The 22,551-nt window shown below is 38.2% G+C and overlaps 1 long non-coding RNA gene across 1 annotated transcript; it reads right to left on the bottom strand.

Annotated features, from left to right (window-relative positions):
- Window positions 1–10,227: 10,227 nt before the first annotated feature.
- Window positions 10,228–21,372, bottom strand: LOC145792680 (uncharacterized). The gene is made up of 3 exons (XR_014332425.1): window positions 20,823–21,372; window positions 15,706–15,809; window positions 10,228–10,767 (listed from the first exon to the last, which is right to left on the bottom strand). It is a non-coding gene; the product is annotated as an uncharacterized LOC145792680 (long non-coding RNA).
- Window positions 21,373–22,551: the final 1,179 nt, after the last annotated feature.

The following is a 22,551-nucleotide window of genomic DNA, read 5'->3' as shown; positions in this document are numbered from 1 at the left end:
ACGAAACTAGCACGGGACTCCCGGTTTGGAAACTAAGTCCTAAACGGCACATTTCTCGCACCTAAGCTTGAAAATAGTGCATCGGGGGGGCCAAAATTCGGGTGACAGCCAAGAGAAGGTCCGGGGAACACCTCAAAACACCTAGGGAGGGACAAACGTGAGTTGTGGAAACTAACGAAACTCGCACGGGACACTCGGTTTGGAAACTAACTCAAAAAATACACTTCCTAAACACTTACGTTTGAAAATAGGCCATCGGGGGCCAAAAAAACCCTGTAACAGTCCTGAGAAGGCCCGTGGAACACCTCTAACACCTCGAGAGAAACCAATGTAAGTTATGGAAACTAGCGCGGGACTTCCGGTTTGAAAACTAGGTCAGAAAATGTACTTCTTTCACACTGAAGCTTGAAAACAGGCCTCGGCGGGCCGGAATCGTGTAACAATCACGAGAAGGCCCGGGGAACACCCCGAACATCTCAGGAGGGACCAATTTAAGCCGTGAAAACACAACGAACAGGCACGGGGACTCCAGATTTGAAAACTAGGTCAGAAAACACACTTTTCGAACACTTAAGCTTGGGGGGGGAGGGGCCAAAACCGTGTCACAGTCGCGAGAAGGACCGAGAAATGCCCCAAACACCTCCAGGGGGTCCAAGAGGTAAGTTGCGGAGACTTACGGAACTAGCACGGGACACGCGGCTTGAGAACTAAATCAAAAAATGCACTTTTTTCACACTTAAGCTCGAAAATAAGCCGTCGGGGGCCAAAATCGTGTAACAGTCACGAGAAGGCCCAGGGAACACGTCAAACACCCCGGGAGGGACCGATGTAAGTTGTGAAAACTTACGGAACTAGCACGGGACTCCCGGTTTGGAAACTAAGTCCGAAACGGCACTTTTCTCGCATCTAAGCTTCAAAATAGCCCATCGGGGGGGGCCAAAATCGGGTGACAGCCAAGAGAAGGTCCGGGGAACACCTCAAAACACCTAGGGAGGGACCAACGTGAGCTTTGAAAACATACGGAACTCGCATGGGACTGACGGTTTGGAAACTAAGTCAAAAAATGCACTTCCTAAACACTTAAGTTTGAAAATAGGCAATCGGGGCCCAAGAAAATCCTACAACAGTCCCGAGAAGGCCCGTGGATTACCTCCAACACATCGAGAGAAACCAACGCAAGTTGTGGAAACTAGCGCGGGACTACTGGTTTGAAAACTAGGTCGGAAAAGGTACTCTTTTCACACTGAAGCTTGAAAACAGGCCCCGGCGGGCCGGAATCGTGTAACAATCACGAGAAGGCCCGGGGAACACCCCGAACATCTCAGGAGGGGCCAATTTGAGACGTGAAAACATAACGAACAGGCACGGGGACTCCCGATTTGAAAACTAGGTCGGAAAACACACTTTTCTAACACTTAAGCTTGGAAGCAGGCCATCGGGGGCCTAAAATCATGTGACAGTCGCAACAAGGGCCGGGAGCGCCTCAAACACCTCGGGAGTGACAGACGCGAGTTGTGAAAGCTTACGGAACTAGCACGGGGACTCCCGGTTTGAAAACTAAGTTGGAAAGGGACACTTTTTCCACGCTTAGGCTTGGAAATAGGACACCGGGGGGGCGACCAAAAACGTGTCACAGTCGCGAGAAGGACCGAGAAATGCCCAAAACACCTCGGGAGGGTCCAAGAGGTAAGCTGCGGAGACTTACGGAACTAGCACGGGACTCTCGGCTTGAGAACTAAATCAAAAAATGCACTTTTTTCGCACTTAAGCTCGAAAATAAGCCGTCGAGGGCCAAAATCGTGTAACAGTCACGAGAAGGCCCGGGGAACACGTCACACACCCCGGGAGGGACCGATGTAAGTTGTGAAAACTTACGGAACTAGCACGGGACTCCCGGTTTGGAAACTAAGTCCGAAACGGCACTTTTCTCGCACCTAAGCTTGAAAATAGTGCATCGGGTGACAGCCAAGAGAAGGTCCGGGGAACACCTCAAAACACCTAGGGAGGGACAAACGTGGGTTGTGGAAACTAACGAAACTCGCATGGGACTCCCGGTTTGGAAACTTAGTCAAAAAATGCACTTCCTAAACACTTAAGTTTGAAAATAGGCCATCGGGCGCCAAAAAAATCTTCTACCAGTCCCGAGAAGGCCCGTGGAACACCTCCAACACCTCGAGAGAAACTAAAGTAAGTTGTGGAAACTAGCGCGGGACTTCCGGTTTGAAAACTAGGTCGGAAAAGGTACTCTTTTCACACCGAAGCTTGAAAACAGGCCTCGGCGGGCCGGAATCGTGTAACAATCACGAGAAGGCCCGGGGGACACCCCGAACATCCCAGGAGGGACCAATTGGAGCCGTGAAAACATAACGAACAGGCACGGGGACTCTCGATTTGAAAACTAGGTCGGAAAACACACTTTTCCAACAATTAAGCTTGGAAGTAGGCCATCGGGGGGCCAAAATTATGTAACAGTCGCAACAAGGGCCGGGAACACCTCAAACACCTCGGGAGTGACAGACGCAAGTTGTGAAAGCTTACGGAACTAGCACGGGGACTCCCGGTTTGAAAACTAAGTTGAAAAGAGACACTTTTTCCACGCTTAGGCTTGGAAATAGGACACCGGGGAGGAGGCCAAAAACGTGTCACAGTCGCAAGAAGGACCGAGAAATGCCAAAAACACCTCGGGAGGGTCCAAGAGGTAAGTTGCGGAGCCTTACGGAACTAGCACGGGACTCTCGGCTTGAGAACTAAATCAAAAAATGCACTTTTTTCACACTTAAGCTCGAAAATAAGCCGTCGGGGGCCAAAATCGTGTAACAGTCACGAGAAGGCCCAGGGAACACGTCAAACACCCCGGGAGGGACCGATGTAAGTTGTAAAAACTTACGAAACTAGCACGGGACTCCCGGTTTGGAAACTAAGTCCTAAACGGCACATTTCTCGCACCTAAGCTTGAAAATAGTGCATCGGGGGGGCCAAAATTCGGGTGACAGCCAAGAGAAGGTCCGGGGAACACCTCAAAACACCTAGGGAGGGACAAACGTGAGTTGTGGAAACTAACGAAACTCGCACGGGACACTCGGTTTGGAAACTAACTCAAAAAATACACTTCCTAAACACTTACGTTTGAAAATAGGCCATCGGGGGCCAAAAAAACCCTGTAACAGTCCTGAGAAGGCCCGTGGAACACCTCCAACACCTCGAGAGAAACCAATGTAAGTTATGGAAACTAGCGCGGGACTTCCGGTTTGAAAACTAGGTCAAAAAATGTACTTCTTTCACACTGAAGCTTGAAAACAGGCCTCGGCGGGCCGGAATCGTGTAACAATCACGAGAAGGCCCGGGGAACACCCCGAACATCTCAGGAGGGACCAATTTAAGCCGTGAAAACACAACGAACAGGCACGGGGACTCCAGATTTGAAAACTAGGTCAGAAAACACACTTTTCGAACACTTAAGCTTGGGGGGGGAGGGGCCAAAACCGTGTCACAGTCGCGAGAAGGACCGAGAAATGCCCCAAACACCTCCAGCGGGTCCAAGAGGTAAGTTGCGGAGACTTACGGAACTAGCACGGGACACTCGGCTTGAGAACTAAATCAAAAAATGCACTTTTTTCACACTTAAGCTCGAAAATAAGCCGTCGGGGGCCAAAATCGTGTAACAGTCACGAGAAGGCCCAGGGAACACGTCAAACACCCCGGGAGGGACCGATGTAAGTTGTGAAAACTTACGGAACTAGCACGGGACTCCCGGTTTGGAAACTAAGTCCGAAACGGCACTTTTCTCGCATCTAAGCTTCAAAATAGCCCATCGGGGGGGGCCAAAATCGGGTGACAGCCAAGAGAAGGTCCGGGGAACACCTCAAAACACCTAGGGAGGGACCAACGTGAGCTTTGAAAACTTACGGAACTCGCATGGGACTGACGGTTTGGAAACTAAGTCAAAAAATGCACTTCCTAAACACTTAAGTTTGAAAATAGGCAATCGGGGCCCAAGAAAATCCTACAACAGTCCCGAGAAGGCCCGTGGATTACCTCCAACACATCGAGAGAAACCAACGCAAGTTGTGGAAACTAGCGCGGGACTACTGGTTTGAAAACTAGGTCGGAAAAGGTACTCTTTTCACACCGAAGCTTGAAAACAGGCCCCGGCGGGCCGGAATCGTGTAACAATCACGAGAAGGCCCGGGGAACACCCCGAACATCTCAGGAGGGGCCAATTTGAGACGTGAAAACATAACGAACAGGCACGGGGACTCCCGATTTGAAAACTAGGTCGGAAAACACACTTTTCTAACACTTAAGCTTGGAAGCAGGCCATCGGGGGCCTAAAATCATGTAACAGTCGCAACAAGGGCCGGGAGCGCCTCAAACACCTCGGGAGTGACAGACGCGAGTTGTGAAAGCTTACGGAACTAGCACGGGGACTCCCGGTTTGAAAACTAAGTTGGAAAGGGACACTTTTTCCACGCTTAGGCTTGGAAATAGGACACCGGGGGGGAGACCAAAAACGTGTCACAGTCGCGAGAAGGACCGAGAAATGCCCAAAACACCTCGGGAGGGTCCAAGAGGTAAGCTGCGGAGACTTACGGAACTAGCACGGGACTCTCGGCTTGAGAACTAAATCAAAAAATGCACTTTTTTCGCACTTAAGCTCGAAAATAAGCCGTCGAGGGCCAAAATCGTGTAACAGTCACGAGAAGGCCCGGGGAACACGTCACACACCCCGGGAGGGACCGATGTAAGTTGTGAAAACTTACGGAACTAGCACGGGACTCCCGGTTTGGAAACTAAGTCCGAAACGGCACTTTTCTCGCACCTAAGCTTGAAAATAGTGCATCGGGTGACAGCCAAGAGAAGGTCCGGGGAACACCTCAAAACACCTAGGGAGGGACAAACGTGGGTTGTGGAAACTAACGAAACTCGCATGGGACTCCCGGTTTGGAAACTTAGTCAAAAAATGCACTTCCTAAACACTTAAGTTTGAAAATAGGCCATCGGGCGCCAAAAAAATCTTCTACCAGTCCCGAGAAGGCCCGTGGAACACCTCCAACACCTCGAGAGAAACTAAAGTAAGTTGTGGAAACTAGCGCGGGACTTCCGGTTTGAAAACTAGGTCGGAAAAGGTACTCTTTTCACACCGAAGCTTGAAAACGAGCCTCGGCGGGCCGAAATCGTGTAACAATCACGAGAAGGCCCGGGGGACACCCCGAACATCCCAGGAGGGACCAATTGGAGCCGTGAAAACATAACGAATAGGCACGAGGACTCTCGATTTGAAAACTAGGTCGGAAAACACACTTTTCTAACAATTAAGCTTGGAAGTAGGCCATCGGGGGGCCAAAATTATGTAACAGTCGCAACAAGGGCCGGGAACACCTCAAACACCTCGGGAGTGACAGACGCAAGTTATGAAAGCTTACGGAACTAGCACGGGGACTCCCGGTTTGAAAACTAAGTTGAAAAGAGACACTTTTTCCACGCTTAGGCTTGGAAATAGGACACCGGGGAGGAAGCCAAAAACGTGTCACAGTCGCAAGAAGGACCGAGAAATGCCAAAAACACCTCGGGAGGGTCCAAGAGGTAAGTTGCGGAGCCTTACGGAACTAGTACGGGACTCTCGGCTTGAGAACTAAATCAAAAAATGCACTTTTTTCACACTTAAGCTCGAAAATAAGCCGTCGAGGGCCAAAATCGTGTAACAGTCACGAGAAGGCCCAGGGAACACGTCAAACACCCCGGGAGGGACCGATGTAAGTTGTAAAAACTTACGAAACTAGCACGGGACTCCCGATTTGAAAACTAGGTCGGAAAACACACTTTTCTAACACTTAAGCACGAGCCCTCTATCAATATACGCAAGTAGAGAGATACATACATACTTATTTAGTATAAAGAAGGAAGAGCCCTCTATCAGTGTAGGTAGCAAAGAATAGAGACATGAATGTGAGTAGTGACCTATCGTTGATTATGTTATTAATGGTGGTTTAATTGGAGATAATAGGATGGTGATATAATGGTAGTTCACCTTGATGATGGACGGATATTTTGGAGGCTGTCGAAAACACACATACAATTTGGTTTGCTTGCTATGCTTTTGATTCACTTTGTCTGGTGGAGGGAGGGAGAGAGAGAGAGAGAGAGAACTAATCCATAATGTTCAGATTAATTAAGGGCTTTCTTGTACATCACCAACACACCTTATTGAACCAATTATAGCTTTCTAATTTGAACCAAATCTACTTAAGCCAAGCACACGTATCTTGCCTCAACCCCAAATTATTTAACGCTTAACCCCAGTCCCAGGCTGAACAAGCAGGCTCTGTGCCAGCTCCAGGTCATTATGGTCCTAAAGCTATAACAAGTGGATGATAAGGAGAAGTGCTTCTGAAGCAGTCATGTAATTGGATAGGAATTTATGGAAAATCTCCATAAGACTGCTGCATGGCATATGCTATACCGTACAAAATGTTGGATGACAATAAAAAGCAAATGTAAAAATGAGGATATAGACACAGACACAGACAGGAGGGGGGCACAACAATAAGAAATGACTACATTTCTCTAAAGCTACAAGTAGCACGAAGCATAGACAATATGAGGTGCTACATTTCTCTAGAGCTACAAGTAACATGAAGCATAGACAATATGAGGTGAAGGAGCACAGGATGGTTTAAGAGTAGCAACGAAGGCATAAAATATTGTCAAGAAGGAATAACAGAAACTAAGTTATAGGTGCCTCAAAGACAGAAGAAAAACACACACACAAAAAAAATGAGAATTGAGACCATGAGAAAGGGCATAGTTATTCTAAAATTGAAAAAAATATATATGTATATATATATATGTATGTATGTGTGTGTACTCTAAGAACAACCATACGCAAGAGGAACCATGTTGCCAACCTCAACCCAAGTAACCATGATTAGTCTGAGTTCAATACATTGGAGTATAAGAAACATCTGAACTATCAATAATACAAAAATGCTAGAAACACTTAAAAAAAAAAAATACCAACAGAGCGCTTGTACATAGGTCCCACCACTTGGTATGGGATTCACCAAATATTTTGTCTAGTTGGTATGCTTGTTAGTTGTCCTAACATTTTTGTCAATAATTAAGTAATAGAGATTATATGCTATAAACCATGGAACTATTCCTTGAAAATAAACCAAATATTACAAATAGCATGTGGAATACTTAATATAAGAACAGCCCTTCAGACCTCCAAATGACACGCTGCTTCCGTATTGTCAATTGGAACAATTTAAAATTTTCCAAGTCAAACCACAATAGAACCAAGACAACTCCATTTGTGGCATTTGGTTAAAGTGGATCTACTTCAAATTAAACAAAAAGTTAGCTTTTTTCAAAAAAACATCCAATCATGCCTCTTAGCTTATTGGTTGTTTTGGGCCCACTGATACTTGCATTGAATTTATCAACAACAAAAAAAGAATTTATCAACAAAAAAAAATAAAAAAAAAATACTTGCATTGTAGTATATTAACTTTAAAACTTGGCCCCTGGCAAAAGTTATAATTCTATATGTGACCCAATTGTAGCACTTTTTAAACAACCTTTGCCTAACACATTCCCAGCTGATTTTGTCAGCGTACCTAAATAAGCACCTTCAAATAGGTCTAGCAACCCCAAACGGACCCTCAAAGACAGTTCTAGATAAAAAATTTCAAGTTTTGATACTTGTTGCCTGCTTATCATGTGAACTCACATAACCCAACCATCTAAATAAGGGGAACCAACAGGTCAGTTATTCCCCTGAACCTTTCTATATACCAAATCCACATCGTTAATTTTCTTAAAGCATCAGATAGTTCTAGAATATAGCAAAAAGCAGACAATCATACATTGATAAAGAAAAAAACCATTTTGTAATGTAGTTCTGGTGTTTAGATTTGTAGCACATTTCTGATAATTTCAATTGTAAGGCATCTGTATTACATAAGGCTGCAGTCCTGAATTTTACTTCTGCCTAAGAATTGCAAACTAGTTTCAATTGGTGTAGTAAAGCTTATCTAAAGGACCATCTAAAGTTGTGAAGCAAAGATTTTGTCACATGACATATATGAAACTACATCAATCATCCTCAATACAAATTATCGTGACAAACATATATATATATATATATATATTCCATTAATTGGGACTGAAGTGGGTGTACTTTAAAGGGGACGATTGGTTTAGTGGTTTTAAATTCAGGCCTAATAACCTTGAAGTAGTGAGTGTGAATACAAGGCAGCTACTTTGTACATAATGATTAAAGGTCAGCTTTGTGCCTAGAACCCCATTAATAGGAACTAAACTATGTGTATTTCTATATATAAATATGTATATATACCTTTATTTTATCAATATAAAGTTCAAAATATTATTGATCACTTCATTATAAAATCAAAATCAAAACTCAAGAGAATTGCTTACCTCTTCTAACACCAATTTGATCCAAGAATGGCCCAGATTGCCTAACTAAAAATGCCAAAAGTTCTGGTACATCGAGCGGTGGAACTTCCTACATCATATATATAAGAAAAGCAGAAGAAAAGAAAACATTCAGCATAGTGTATTATAGATTGTAGGAAACTAGAATCATCAATATATCCAATCTATGACAAATGTCAATCAATCCTAAGGAACAAACATACTACACCACCACATATGAAATTTTGACTATGCCTATTGGTCTGTAATTAAACCTAGGCCTGAGGTTCAGGCATCTACGTACGTGAGATGTTAGAATGTGATAAATACTGCAACATGAAACACATATCAAGGACACAATGGCATGTCAATATCCGTTACAAAATGGTGTTTAACAGAACCACCTTGATAAAAGAAGAAGAAGAAGAAGAAGAAGAAGAAGAAGAAGAAGAAGAATGGCATTCATGTCCAATACAAACACCACATTGCAAAAAAATTTGTTTTCCCTGAAGAATGAAACACAATGCTAGCCTTTCAGTATGCACAACTACAGCAACATGAACTCCAACAGGACATGACCCTCCCAATTAATGAGTACAAACCACATATCATCCAACTAACAACTCAAACATAGGATGTAGGAAAAGGATTACAATAAATGTTGGAATCATAAGATTCATATTATTGACGGCTGAGAAAACAACTTCCAGTCAACAGTGCTTATATGACTATTACGTCATTGTTGAAAACAACTCTCCATTTTTTAGAAAATAAATAAATATAGATATATATTAAATAAAATTCAATATTTTATCTCCTTTTCTTCCCCTAGTGCCTTCAGAAAGAAAATATAGATTATAGACTCAAAAAAAAAAGTTCTAAAAAAATTAACACAATAATGAATGATACATGAAGAGTAGTTCAATACTAACCTTTAAATCAGTTGGGTCCTTGCAAATTGCTTTCTGCAAAATAAATAATTGGGTAACAGATTAATAACGAACATATGAATCCAGCTTGCAATTCTAACGTGAAATGAAAAATAAGTAGATACGCATCAATTACTAACAAAGATAATGATCAGGAAATTCTATCATCTAGAAACAAGTATATACATTATTACCAAGCATTCACTTCCTATATTGGAATGAATCAAAACACATGTTATAGTTAGCAGCAACATTCGCACTAATCTTATGTTTACGGCCTTCCTTTTAATGAAAAAATGTTTATGCCTTAGCACATAACTAGTTCCTTGCTTACCTTCAATGGACATGGTATGCCACTTGATGCATAAATATTTGATCCCAAATAATAGCCAGCCTCGAAAGAACATAACAAGAGTACAAGACTGACAATGTATGAAACTTAATAGTCAAAACTACTGCATTTACTGCCATGCCAAAAAATCTCAATTCAAATGATAATGGATCTGCAATGTTGACTTTCAGAAAACAACTAGTTGCGTCTCTCAAAAACGGAAGGAGTGATAAAGAGTAGTAAAAACATTTTTACGCAGTTTGAACAGGGTGACAAGAGAAGTAAAAACATTTTTACGTAGTTTAATTTAAACAGGAAGATCCAACCTTGTGAGATCATTCCCTGTTGAATAAACCATGTTGGGAACTTTTAGAGATGCATACTTAGGTGATATACGTCCCAATGTCCCGTATTACCTTGCATGGACCAAGGATGGAAGAATAAACAGCAATCTACAACTTTAAGAAGATCATTTTTTATAGAAAATCGTAAAAGGCAATGAGTCTCATGAAGAGCCAACAAAAAATATACATAGTTTTGTAAATAAGAAAAATCCAAAAGAGCTTCAACAGGGTGCAAACCGGAGTACATGCAGAGAAGCAAAAATGACACAAAAAATATCTTTAGAATTAACCAAAAAAGTCCAATGATTGCAGCAAACCCCTATAGGCCACACAAATAAACTGCTTAAAAGAAGGGAAAAAATGCTTCCATGGTCACAAACACCTCACTCCTTGAAATGAAGTCCTATACCTCTCCTTCCATAGACAACAAAAGAGGCATTAAGGACACACTTCTTAAACTGCATCCTCACTTGCTCACTCTAGACCAGCAACTGGAGTCCAAGAACTCTTAACACAAACTTTGGCATAAAACACGCCATCTGACAGAGGCAAAATGTAGCACGGACACGGACACAGACACGGGACATGACACGGACACGACACGGACACTCCATTCTTACATTGTGCTAATCTAACATGTATCGCCCTTAATACCAGCCATGCTTTGCCGTGGAAAAAATCATCGCAGCCACTCTATGGGAACATTTACTCTGGTGAAAGTTTCCTGCAGTTGAAATGCAAAATGTCATGCTTTTTGGTAACTATACAGTGCCATTCCTAGGGAACAAAATCTACGTATATCCCATGATCTACGTATATCCCAAATTTTAGTTGACTTGTATAAATCTTTCTTAGCCAGGCTTAAAATATAACCCTAATAAGCCCTCATCTATAAACAGGGTTTTATTTCACATCTAATGGTCAAACGACTATTGCAGTAACATTTCAAATAAAAAATTAATTTGACAATGCTAAAGATCTAGTGATTCAGATAAAGTGCTAATGCTTCACACTTAAAATGTTGTTTGGCACTTGAATAAGGTCTAGAGGAGATTTAGCCCTCAAAATGGAAAAGAATTTGCTTAGGATTGATAACATAACATGACAGAGATTATGAATTGTTCATTTTATTCAATTAAACCAAAACGAATTTGCTTTATGCCAATCAATTCTGCAATCAATATAATAATCAATTAGACACGCAAAAGGATTCCCTTTTTCTTTTCTTTTTTGCTTCTTCTTGTCGAAAATCAAAACGGACAAAAACCACAGGACCCCGTAGCCAACCAATTCACCATTAGTAAGGGAAAAAAAAAAAATAGAAACAACCCAACCCTAACCCAGTTCATGTGCCTTAGGTGTTGAATCCTAAAACTTGTTAGCGTGTTTCTTATACCACTGGAAATCGGTGATGTTTGTTCCTGAATGGTTGGTAGAGTATCAAGCATCCATGATACTCTGTGAATTCACCACAAATTAAACACGATCCACCATTGACTAGGAAATCACCAAAACAAACTTAAAATGTATTAAAGTGATGTAAAACGCATATTAATCAATTGATAGTGCAAGCGAATATGGATGCTTCTCTTATTTGACAAATTTATTTTGGTTAAAACTAGTTTAATTCTCCTCCCGTACGAAATTGCTGGTCCATTTTAACTATTCCAAACATCCCAAAAAAATCATCTATGTTTTTTTATTTATTCTTTCTTTCAATTTGTAGGGAAAAAAATACATTATTTATTGACCCTACTAAAAGGCATGAATGCTGAAAATTGACAAACAGTTGGGGATGGAACGAGTATTTATAAATGAGATGACTTGAAGACCAATCCCATCCAAAATCCAAGTTAAAACCACCTTAGACTTTGCAAAATCGTTGGCCACTGCTCGAGCCATGAAAATCCCTAGAGACTGCTTCCACTTGAGATCTCAGTTTTTTAATAGATTGGGTGTCTACTTCCACTTGAGATCTCAGTTTTTTAATAGATGGAAACAAAGTTGATTGAAAACTCACAATTTTCATACAATGGAAGATTTTTTCTTTCAAGCTTGTCCCTTAGCTATCCTTCAAGTCAAAAGTTTTCCTATAAAAAATTAGATATGTTGTGGCTAAGATTTTTCTTTATACTTTTGTTTGGATTTGACTTGCTTTCATATGTATTTTTTCTTCTATGATTTTGTTAAGTAGTCAAGTCACACAAGGAGGGTTCTTTCTATTCTAGTTGCTCCCAATATGTATTATTATTTCTTCTATGATTTTGCTAAGCAGACACAAAGGAGGAATAAAATGATTGATATTTGCTCCCAATAGGTATTATTTCTTCAATTGTGATTTTGAAGGTTGGAGCTAGTCCTCCTAGGCATTTGTACATCAACTTCTCAGCACACCAAAATCCCATCCAATCAATTTCCATTTGATTCAAATTCTTGTTAGCCCTCCAACACATAGGAGAATATAATGATTGATGTTGGCCCTCCAATACTACTAAATCAATGACAGCCTAAGTTTTCTAATCCAAGATTAAATAGTCTGAGAATTCAACCTGACCAGCCTTAAGACAACCAACTTTATTTTGTTCATGTTGTATCTCAAGGGGGAATAATGAAGGAGAATTTTCCTCTTCCTGGTAGATAAAATCCAGAACGAGACACAAGGAGAAATCCTGGGCAAAAATTACATAAGAGGGAAAAAGGCCAAACTATACATCAGCCCATAAGCTAAATTCTTCCGGCAAATCAATCAAGAAACAAAAGAAAGAGATTCCTAATAGTATTTATCAATAGAGAGAGAGAGAGAGATTCCTAATAGTAATCTACGTTACACGGACTCGGGTGCGGGTAACGGGTACAGGGTGTGTATCTAAGGATCGGACACTTTAAAATTAAAAATTAAGGATACGTGGATACGGATCCAAATTAGGATACGGGTATGGAGATACGTTAAATAGTTATTTTTAAATATATTTATTATATGAAGATGAGTTTAAAAAGTTTAAGGAATAACAAATTTTATTAAAAAAATAACAAATAAATAATAAATAAAAATTATAAACATTATTTCAGACATAAAATAAATTATATTATATATGATAAAATAAATTATTTTAATTTTAGACATAAAAGTTATGTTATTTATGATATATTATATTATATAATATTTTTTTGAATAAATAATATTATATAATATGAATAATATTATATTAATATAATTTATATTATATATAATTCAAATTATATTAAAAAGAAAAGTCAGAGACCTATAGAAATAAAAATTGTGTTAGCTTCGCAGAGACGACGGAAGAGGAAGACCTAGAAAATTGGTTGGTAGAGCAATGACTTCGCAGAGACGACGGAAGGGGAAGACGACGAAGAGAGTCCGAGATCGAGCTCAAAGGGGAAGACGACGAAGCACAGTACATCGACTTCGCAGATCGATCAACTTCGCAGATCAAGCTTCGCAGATCGATCAACTTCATAGATCGATCGATGCTCTGCAACCGATTGAAGTCGAAGGCCAGGTTCTCTCCTTGCTCTCTTCTCTTTCGATTCTTCTGCCGTATCCGTTTCTAAGGAGCCGTATCCCGGCCGTATCCCGCACCCGTACCCGTGTCGTGTCGTGTCGACACAGGTACCTTCTAAATTCCAAAGAGTCCGTGTAACATAGGTAGAGGGAAAGAAGAAACTTGAGGCAACAGAAGATGGGCAATCCACAAACACTCATCCACAGGAGCCGAAATACATAAAGAGAGGCTAGGACAACCCTCACAAGGGTCGACTAGGCCAGAGGAGCCTTCGGCTGAAGTCGAAACAGCTCTGTGGGACCTTAGCTGGTTCCGACAGAGACTCAGAGGCAACAAAAGATGGGCAACCCACAAACACTCATCCACAGGAGCCAAAATACATAAAGAGAGGCTAGGACAACCCTCATGAGGGTCGACTAGGCCAGAGGGGCATTCGGCTGAAGTCGAAACAACTCTATGGGACCTTGGTTGGTTCCGACAGAGACTCAAGGACCAGCGATATAGGATGGGTGGTGATAGGTGATGGCTGGTTGGTGGTAGCGGCTGTGTGAGTGACGGTTTTTAGGGTTTTGGCTCTAATACCATATAATTTAAGAGAATACAAAGCTTGAGTGATGATTATGATATCATCACCTTTTATATTAATCAATCAACTATTACAAAAGGAAGCCCTAAGGCACTGATTAAGGAATCACCTTTTATATTGATTGATTGATTGACTAATTAAAGAATCACAATCAATCAATCACAATCACAATCACAATCACAATCTAATCTAAATAAGGAAATAAGGAAATATTCTAACAGCTTCTGCTACTATAACACCCCCATCTCAAATCATAACAATTGTTCACTTTGAGCTAGGCCCTCAAGGGTTTAAAGCATGTTGTTACTTGGAAGGAATATGAACTCATTTATATAGCCCAGGAACTTTTCCCACCTAGACGATGTGGGATGGAATGTGATGTACAATAATGAAAGTGAATTCACTTATATAGCATACTTAACCTAAAATAATAACCATATAAAAATTCTTTGACAAGGAGGAGTAATGCCCTTGGACTTCTGCACATACTTAAGTCAATAAAGGTGAACACTTTTGCAAGTGTCCCAACAATTGTTGGGCAAGAATGGACATAAGAGCATAGTCAACAAGTATTCATTATTGTCTAAACATCTATTCAACATCAAAATTGCCAAGTGAAAGGAATGTCCTCAATATCATTACCTTCCATTTGGGCAAGTGTACTAATGAAGTTTTACCAGTAAATGCACTAGCTATGTACTAAACGGAGAGGAGGGAAAGATGAATCGAGCACTCACAATACCCATAATTACTGTAAAATCCAATGACAAATTAGCAGACGTTAATCAAGTTTTTGAATATTCTACTGAAATCAAACCTTCAAGTAGCAAGGCAAGACATTGTTGATTGCCTAAATTTCAGTTTTCCCATCCTTTCTGGATAGTTCCTAGCATCCTAAATTTCTAGATGAAATAAATGAACATTCACCTTAAACATGCTTTCATATTATGCCAGCCAAACCACACGTTATGAGTATGCTTGAAACAATGGCATTTGGATCCTGTATGCACAGCGACATGCAAATTGTCTTATTATTGACTATATTGACACTTACGATATTTAACTCGCAAAGACAACAATTCTATCAGAAACTTTATTAGTCACATTACTCTCTGGATAATTTCTGATCCAACTGAAGATGAAGCATTTTCCATGTGTCTTTTCAATAAAGTAGGTATATAAGAACAACATACAATCATTTATTTATTTGAGCTGCGAACTCCTGTCTCTGTTATTTGTTCATAGCATGTAATGGACCTCTCTAATAATAACTAAAACAAACATGCAATGTATAACAAGTATTGCAGGCATGCACAGAGTGATCTTGTATGCTCTGTGTAAACTGAAGTCTAAATGCTTCATTAGCATGTTTTTGAACAGATACTTCATTAGCCTGTTTACTAATGCCAAAATTAAGGACATTTTGCATCATCGATACTAAATGTACATCCAGGACAAAACAAATATATAAAGGGAAGGACGTGTCAATAATAGCATATGTATCAGTAATATAGTAAGCTAGAGCTTCTCGGAGCAGCAATGAACTCACCTAACATTGTTTGGGGTAAGCTCATTGAGTGCTGATTCAATAATGGTTGGGCTGAATTTAGAGGGCAAGGATGAACCCACTAGCCAATCATTAGGAGGATACAACTGCAAAATAATTTCAAACGAACAGTTGATGTCAGCAAAGCAAGTGACTGCTGAAGAAACAACATACAATCACTTAGACTGAGTTTGAACAGGATGAAGATGGGGAAAGAGAACAAAAATTCAACTATTTAATTTCATGTATTTGTTTAGCAAGAGAAGGGTGGAAAATACAACAAAGTTAAATATCTTATACAACCCACACCAGAATGGCAACTTTGCTTCTAGATTCTTACAAAAAAATACAGTCACTTTTTTCTCTCATTAAAGTAGCCAACTATTGTAACTTTCTCACAAAAAATTAAACCAAATGCAAACGAGAAAATAAATTTTCCTTTCACCTTTTCTTTCACTTCACTATCTATCACTTTTGTTTTCCATCATATTTTTTACTCTAATCAAATGGACCCTCAAGATTCTCATTGAAAAGTTGAAGTGCAAAGCAAGAAGCCAAAGAAAGAGAAGCAGAGAAAAGCTGAACTTCTTAACTACATCTTGTAAAAAAATAAATAAAAAGTGAAAAAAAAAAAAAAGAAGAAGAAGAAGAGAGAATCAAAAACTACACTCAAGTCAATCAAAGAAACGTCTCCAGGAAATATCGAATTAGTAGTGGCTTATCTCCAAAAACCGGCTTTGTATGAATTTTACTTGTCAAAACAAGTCTAAGCTGAGATTGAGCCTAGCTCCTATGCTACTGAACCAAGCTCAAGCTCCTTGTACTTGGCTAGCTTCATCTCATTTACAGTCTAGATGAAGTGGGAACCTTCACCTTCATCTAGCACATGTTAGCATAATAAACTGACTCAGCTTGCTTAATATTCAATGATCCAAACTCATCAAGGCAAGTGGTGGGTTGCTCTTAAATTATCCTCCAACAATGCTTCACTGCAAAAAAGTAGCATCAATCTTTTCCTACTTAAATGGTACAAAGAAAATTCCACATAAAGACTTAAATATATAAATAAAACCATCAAAGCAATCATGGCTTACTAAGCCAAACCAAGCCTTAGCAAGCTCATCAAATAAATTGAATTCTACACCATTTATAAGTGAGCTTGACTTGTGAACTGAAGCTTGTACCCTATACAGCTTTCTGTAAAGAATGCACCTCAGACAGTAAAAAACAACAAACATCAGGATAAGAAGAAATTATACCATTCAAAACCAATCAACCACCTCTGAATTCAAATGACAGGACTTTTTTTTTTTTTATCAGCAAAAACAGAATTTATTGAATAGATCAAAAAAGAGGCAAGGATGAGGCATCCTCTACAAGTAAGAAAACACAGAAAGAAAATGCATCTCCAACAAAACAAAAAATAAAATCCAGAAACAACTCCTAATCCAATAACCACTTGCATATTCATGCCACCGTCATCCATCTAAGAATAATCACGGGGAGAATTTGGCTAACCATGGGCCATGCAACTTTTCAACCCCCAGTTAGCAGATAAGTGGGATCTCAAGGATGAAAAGTTCAAAGGATAAATTATTTATCAAAAAAAAAATTCAAAGGACAAATCAAAAGATGCGCAGCTTATTCATTATTTCATCCTCTTGGAAAGAAGATTAAAAAAAGAAGAAGACTATCAAGACATAGCACAAGGATGGTAACCGAGACTGGTACAACATCCAAAAAAATGAACATTCTGTCGACAAAAGAATTTGAAGAGGGTTGCACATGCTACTTTTATAAGTATGGTGGGAACCGTATGTTAAAAATGAAATTGCAATTGTCATTTCCTTTTTCCATTGTTATAAAATCCTGTTTTCTCATAAAGTTTGTACAAGAGACTATCAGGTTTGAAAGAATTTTGGTCATCATTGAAAAGAATATACAAAATAAAAATAAAGAAGATAATCCAAATTCTTAATTAAAAATCGACACAAAAATAAGAAGAAAAACATCTCCACAAAGGTAAATAGCCTAAAATTGCAATGCTTTCTAATGCAATATCATGCACAAGGATCAAAATTTTGTTGCAGCATGACATTTAAAAAGACTCCGAAAAAGGAATATCTAGTAAACATGCCGCAAATGCAATGGAAATAGCAAAAAAAACTTTGAAAGACAGGTGAACACTTGAAGCACAGAAGAAGATTTATTAATGCATATTAAAATAATTTCCAACAGCGCTATTACGGCAAAAGCACACTTAGAACAGTTTCAAAGCTGATATTCTTTTGTACTATAAAATAATCATAGACAAAATATGACATTGTCATATGAACTCAACATTTTAACACAAGTAAAACAATTCAAAATAAAGGTCATAGCAATTAGAAACTAATATTCCAAAAGATCTTCCAGTTATTCTGATGTTGGTTCACCTCTTCTCCTTATCTACTTATTCTCAAAGAAATTCGAGAATTTTTTATGCATATGCTTTTGGGTTCTAAAAACTCAACAATAAGGCTAAAAGAATAATAACCTTTTGTTCTTTTTAGACTATATTGCTGTCGGCAATAAATTCAAAATAATAATAATAATAACCATCCCAAACATTTTACGAGCAGTTTTCAGTTTTTTATGAAAAGTTTACTTTTATGAATATCAGCATTTTGGTTTTGCAACCAAGCTTTATTGTACTAGAAAGCAAAGACATTCAGCTAATTCCATGCAAAGAGAATTTTCATTTATGTGCAGATAAAATAGATTCAAAGAAACTTTGATGTCAAATGCGTTGTCTAATTCCCCTGCTAAAATGAATATAGAGACCATCACTCTGGTCCACTATTGCCATATATGACCAAGCTTTGAAACCATACTGTTTAAAGTCTCATTTTCAAAAGAGATACCTACAAAATTAGGGCCACCATTATACAGAAGCTCCAACAACTCAAGGAACTAGACTATCTAAACCAGTAAAGATCATGTTATTGCCCATAAACTACGCATGATACGAACATGCCGACACAGGAAATTTTCAAAATATCAAGACATAACACATTAGTAATCCAAAAAAGGGATCAATATCAAATGTTTCGACTCCAAAATAAAAACTACACCTCCATTAAAGATTCTCCTGTTGTGCTCCTAGATGCATCACCAAAAACAAATCACTGAAGACTCCGGCCCATTTCTTTCTTCTTCCCTTTTTTTTTGACAAGTAAATATATTAGAAAGGTGCCAAAAAAAGGAGCACAGTCACCACTTTACACCGGCTATGTTTGATTTCGGTTTGGATTAGGCAGATAAGATACCCCCGAATGTGTAAGCCAGGCAAAGGCATTTTAGTCATTCACATGCAAAAGAGTTATCCCCGGTTTAACTATCCCACCCCTAGGACAAAATAATCCCTCATATGTAGGTAAAGGGGTCACGTGGGATTAGCTATTCTGAGCAACTTTTGCAGTACCAAATGTGGGATTATTTACGAAACAACACAAGGATGAGGGAGGAGTCACAAGTCACTACATCTTAGTTGCCAACTTCATATGCAAATGGAAATACAGCATGAGTTACATCAGACAGATCAGTAACAAAGGCACATATGCTTCCACAGTCCACCATTAACAGTTGGCCTCTGAAAACTCCCACTAATGAAAGCCAACATAACTTGATCATTCATTTAAGAATGGAAGTCAATGGCTTTCATGGATGAAATAAATAGACTTGGTTATCAAAAAGAGGACAAAGCATGTTGTTCTTCTCATGCAATATATATATATATATATCAAGCTTTTTTTCTCTTGCTAAAAAAATAAAAGAACAGAATTCGATGTACATCATGTACTAAACAAGCTCTCAAATACTTAACACTGATAATTAAACAGACAAGACATAGATAAAAGATACTTGCAAACTGCCTTCAGACACAAAGAAAGAAAGAAAGAAAAAAAAAAAAATCAAAATGGTGCGAATCAAAGAGGGGCTCACTAACAATGGCATTTTAAAGAGCAGTTCTATTTTCACAAAAATCAATCACAAAAGCCGGCACAACTCTAACATGGTACAAGACCCTATTTGTGGAATTTAATAGGTTCATTTTAGCGAGTCAAAAACTACCCTTCGAATGTTCACAATAATACTAGAAGACAACATTTTTCATTCATGTCATTTTAACTAATACTATGAAACAACAACACTTTAAACATCAAGATGGTCAACAGAGAGAATTATCAAAGTGAACACAAATTAGACAAAAATAAAAACAAAGATCAAAAGCTTTCCTGATCTGCTGGATGAAATTACCCACATCATAACCCATACAAGTAACAGGGCATAGTATCCATTCTCGTATGCAGAAAATCAAAGCACAATCTAAAAAATAAGAAAATCATAACTAGAAAGGCCTCGAAATAAATAATTTCCTGCGCATAAAAAAGCAGTAATAACACAATGATATGGCTATGCTGCCTAGTATTGTAAGCACAGCACAATTAAAGATCTCCCCAACTTCAACAGCCAAGTATGAGCCAAAACGTTCAAAGAATCATAGCATATCATTCTTTTGAGATGAAAAACATAAATGTTTCAAGATTCCCAAAAAAAAAAAAAAAAAAAAAAATTAAAGTACCATAGAAACACGAAACAAATGCCACTAAAACAGATCAGAATATGAAAGTAATGTGGGTTAAACAGTGTATAAACCAAACTAAAAAGAGAACTGCAATGCAATACCACTTTCAAATTAAACAAAGATCATTTCAAAAGATAGAGACATCTAATATGGTGAATCATTCAAAACTAGAGTCATCATGTACATCATGTACTAAACAAGCTCTTAAATACTTAACACTGATAATTAAACAGCCAAGACATAGATAAAAGATATTTGCAAACTGCCTTCAGACACAAAGAAAAAAAGAAAAATAAATAAATAAATCAATGAAAAGGAAACCACAGTGCAATCAATTTCAGAGTTGGGAATTTACGAGATTACCAGAATGTTCTACGAGAATTTCACACAAATTCTACAGATACAAGTCGAGAATTCAAACAACTAAATTTGGCACAATTAATATGTATATATGTAAATATATAGCACATATTATGTATGTAAAATTACTAACCTTGTCAACTGTGGCGAAAATGGACATGTTCCGTGACCTCCCAATCCCCATCCGGGTGGATGCTGCCACAGCAGGAAGAAGCGATTTCCTTCCAATCGTGTTTTTAAATTTTTTTTTCCCCTAAACGTCTCTCTCTCCCCTCCCCCATTCCCCCCTCTCTCTCCCCCCTCTCTGTTTCTCTCTCTAGGGTTTCCCTGCCCTCCCATGGCTTCTCACCTCTCTTCTCTGTGCAGGTTTCTCTTCAAATCTCTCTTTCTTCGAATGGAGTGAGAGACATGGTGAATTCACATAATTTGACGGGGGACGATGATGGATCTATCGTTGGGGAGAAGAGAACGGAGAGGACGTTGAATTGGGGGTTCCGTTGCCGAAGAAGGCGAGGAATGGAGGCGGATTGGTTGGGAATGTGAAGAACGTGGAGGAGGAAGAGGGTTTCTCACTGTCCATTCTAGAGAGAGAGAGTGAAACCCTAACCAAAACTTTTCACAGAGCGATAGTGGGTTCGGGATGTGAGCTTAATCGCAAATGAGGAGAGGAGGATAAAAAGATATAGCCGTTGTTGGGTACCAAAAACACACCTCAAAATTCTAATAAAAATTCCGATAACCAAAATCTTTTGAAATTGTAATTTGAATAAAAAAATTCAAAATTCTTTTCTAATTGTGTAATCAAACACACAATTCAAAATTTAATTTAAAATTCTTTTCAAAATTCGTAACTAAATTCTTTTTAAAATTTTATTTAAAGAAAAAATTAAAAAAATATTTTTTATTTTATGTTTTAAAATAATGATTTTATTTTTTAAAATATTTAATTTTTTTTTAATTTCAAAAAAATTTGGATGGCCATATATATATATATATATCTAAACCATAACAAATTATTTGGCCAATACTTAAAAAAATAAGGGCAAATTACAAACACCCATCGAGGTTTGGTGAAAATACAAATTCTCCCTAAGGTTTGAGAAATTGCATCCCGCCCCTTGAGATTTATATTTCCATAACAAATTACCCCCTGAGGTTTTTATTTTCATACAGATTTTCTCTTAATTTGTTATGCAAATTTGACCTTCAAGGGGCAATTTGTAATTTCTCAAACCTTAGGGGGAATCTATATTTTCACCAAATCTCGAGGGGTGTTTGTAATTTGCCCAAAAAATAACAAAAAATATTTTTCAGTAAAATATAAAAATAAAAAAAATATATTTTGATTAAAAAGTTTTTGAATTGAGTTTTGAGTTTTGAGTTATATGTCTGGTTATAAGTTTTAAAAATAGTTTTTGAATTGAGTTTAGAGAGTTATGTGTCTGCTTATGATTTGAGTGTGGAGTTGTGTTTTAAATTTAAAAATTTTACAAAAATGAAATAAAATATTTTAAATGAAAAATAATTTTTTCTTAAAACGTTTTTAAATATTTAAAAGAAATAAATTCGAAAATTTTCAAAATACAACTCAAAATTCAAAAATTTAAAACTCAAAATACAACTTAAAACTCTTTTCAAAACTCAAAATTCTTTTCAAAATTCAAAATTCAAAAAATCAAAAATATTTTCAAAACTCATAACTAAATAAATTTTTATTTTTTTTAAACTGAACTCACAACTCCACACTTAAAATCACAATTTAAATCATAATTATAAAATTAAACTAAATGGATTTTACCTTTAACTCTTACACTCACTAATATGCCTTGCACGTACTCTCTCTCTCTCTCTCTCTCATACAG

Source organism: Camellia sinensis, chromosome 6 (genome assembly GCF_055761805.1).
Source record: "Camellia sinensis isolate YWXY chromosome 6, ASM5576180v1, whole genome shotgun sequence".
Classification (NCBI taxonomy): Eukaryota; Viridiplantae; Streptophyta; class Magnoliopsida; order Ericales; family Theaceae; genus Camellia; species Camellia sinensis.
Note: the sequence above shows the minus strand (reverse complement) of the source record. Positions and strands in the feature narration are given on the sequence as shown.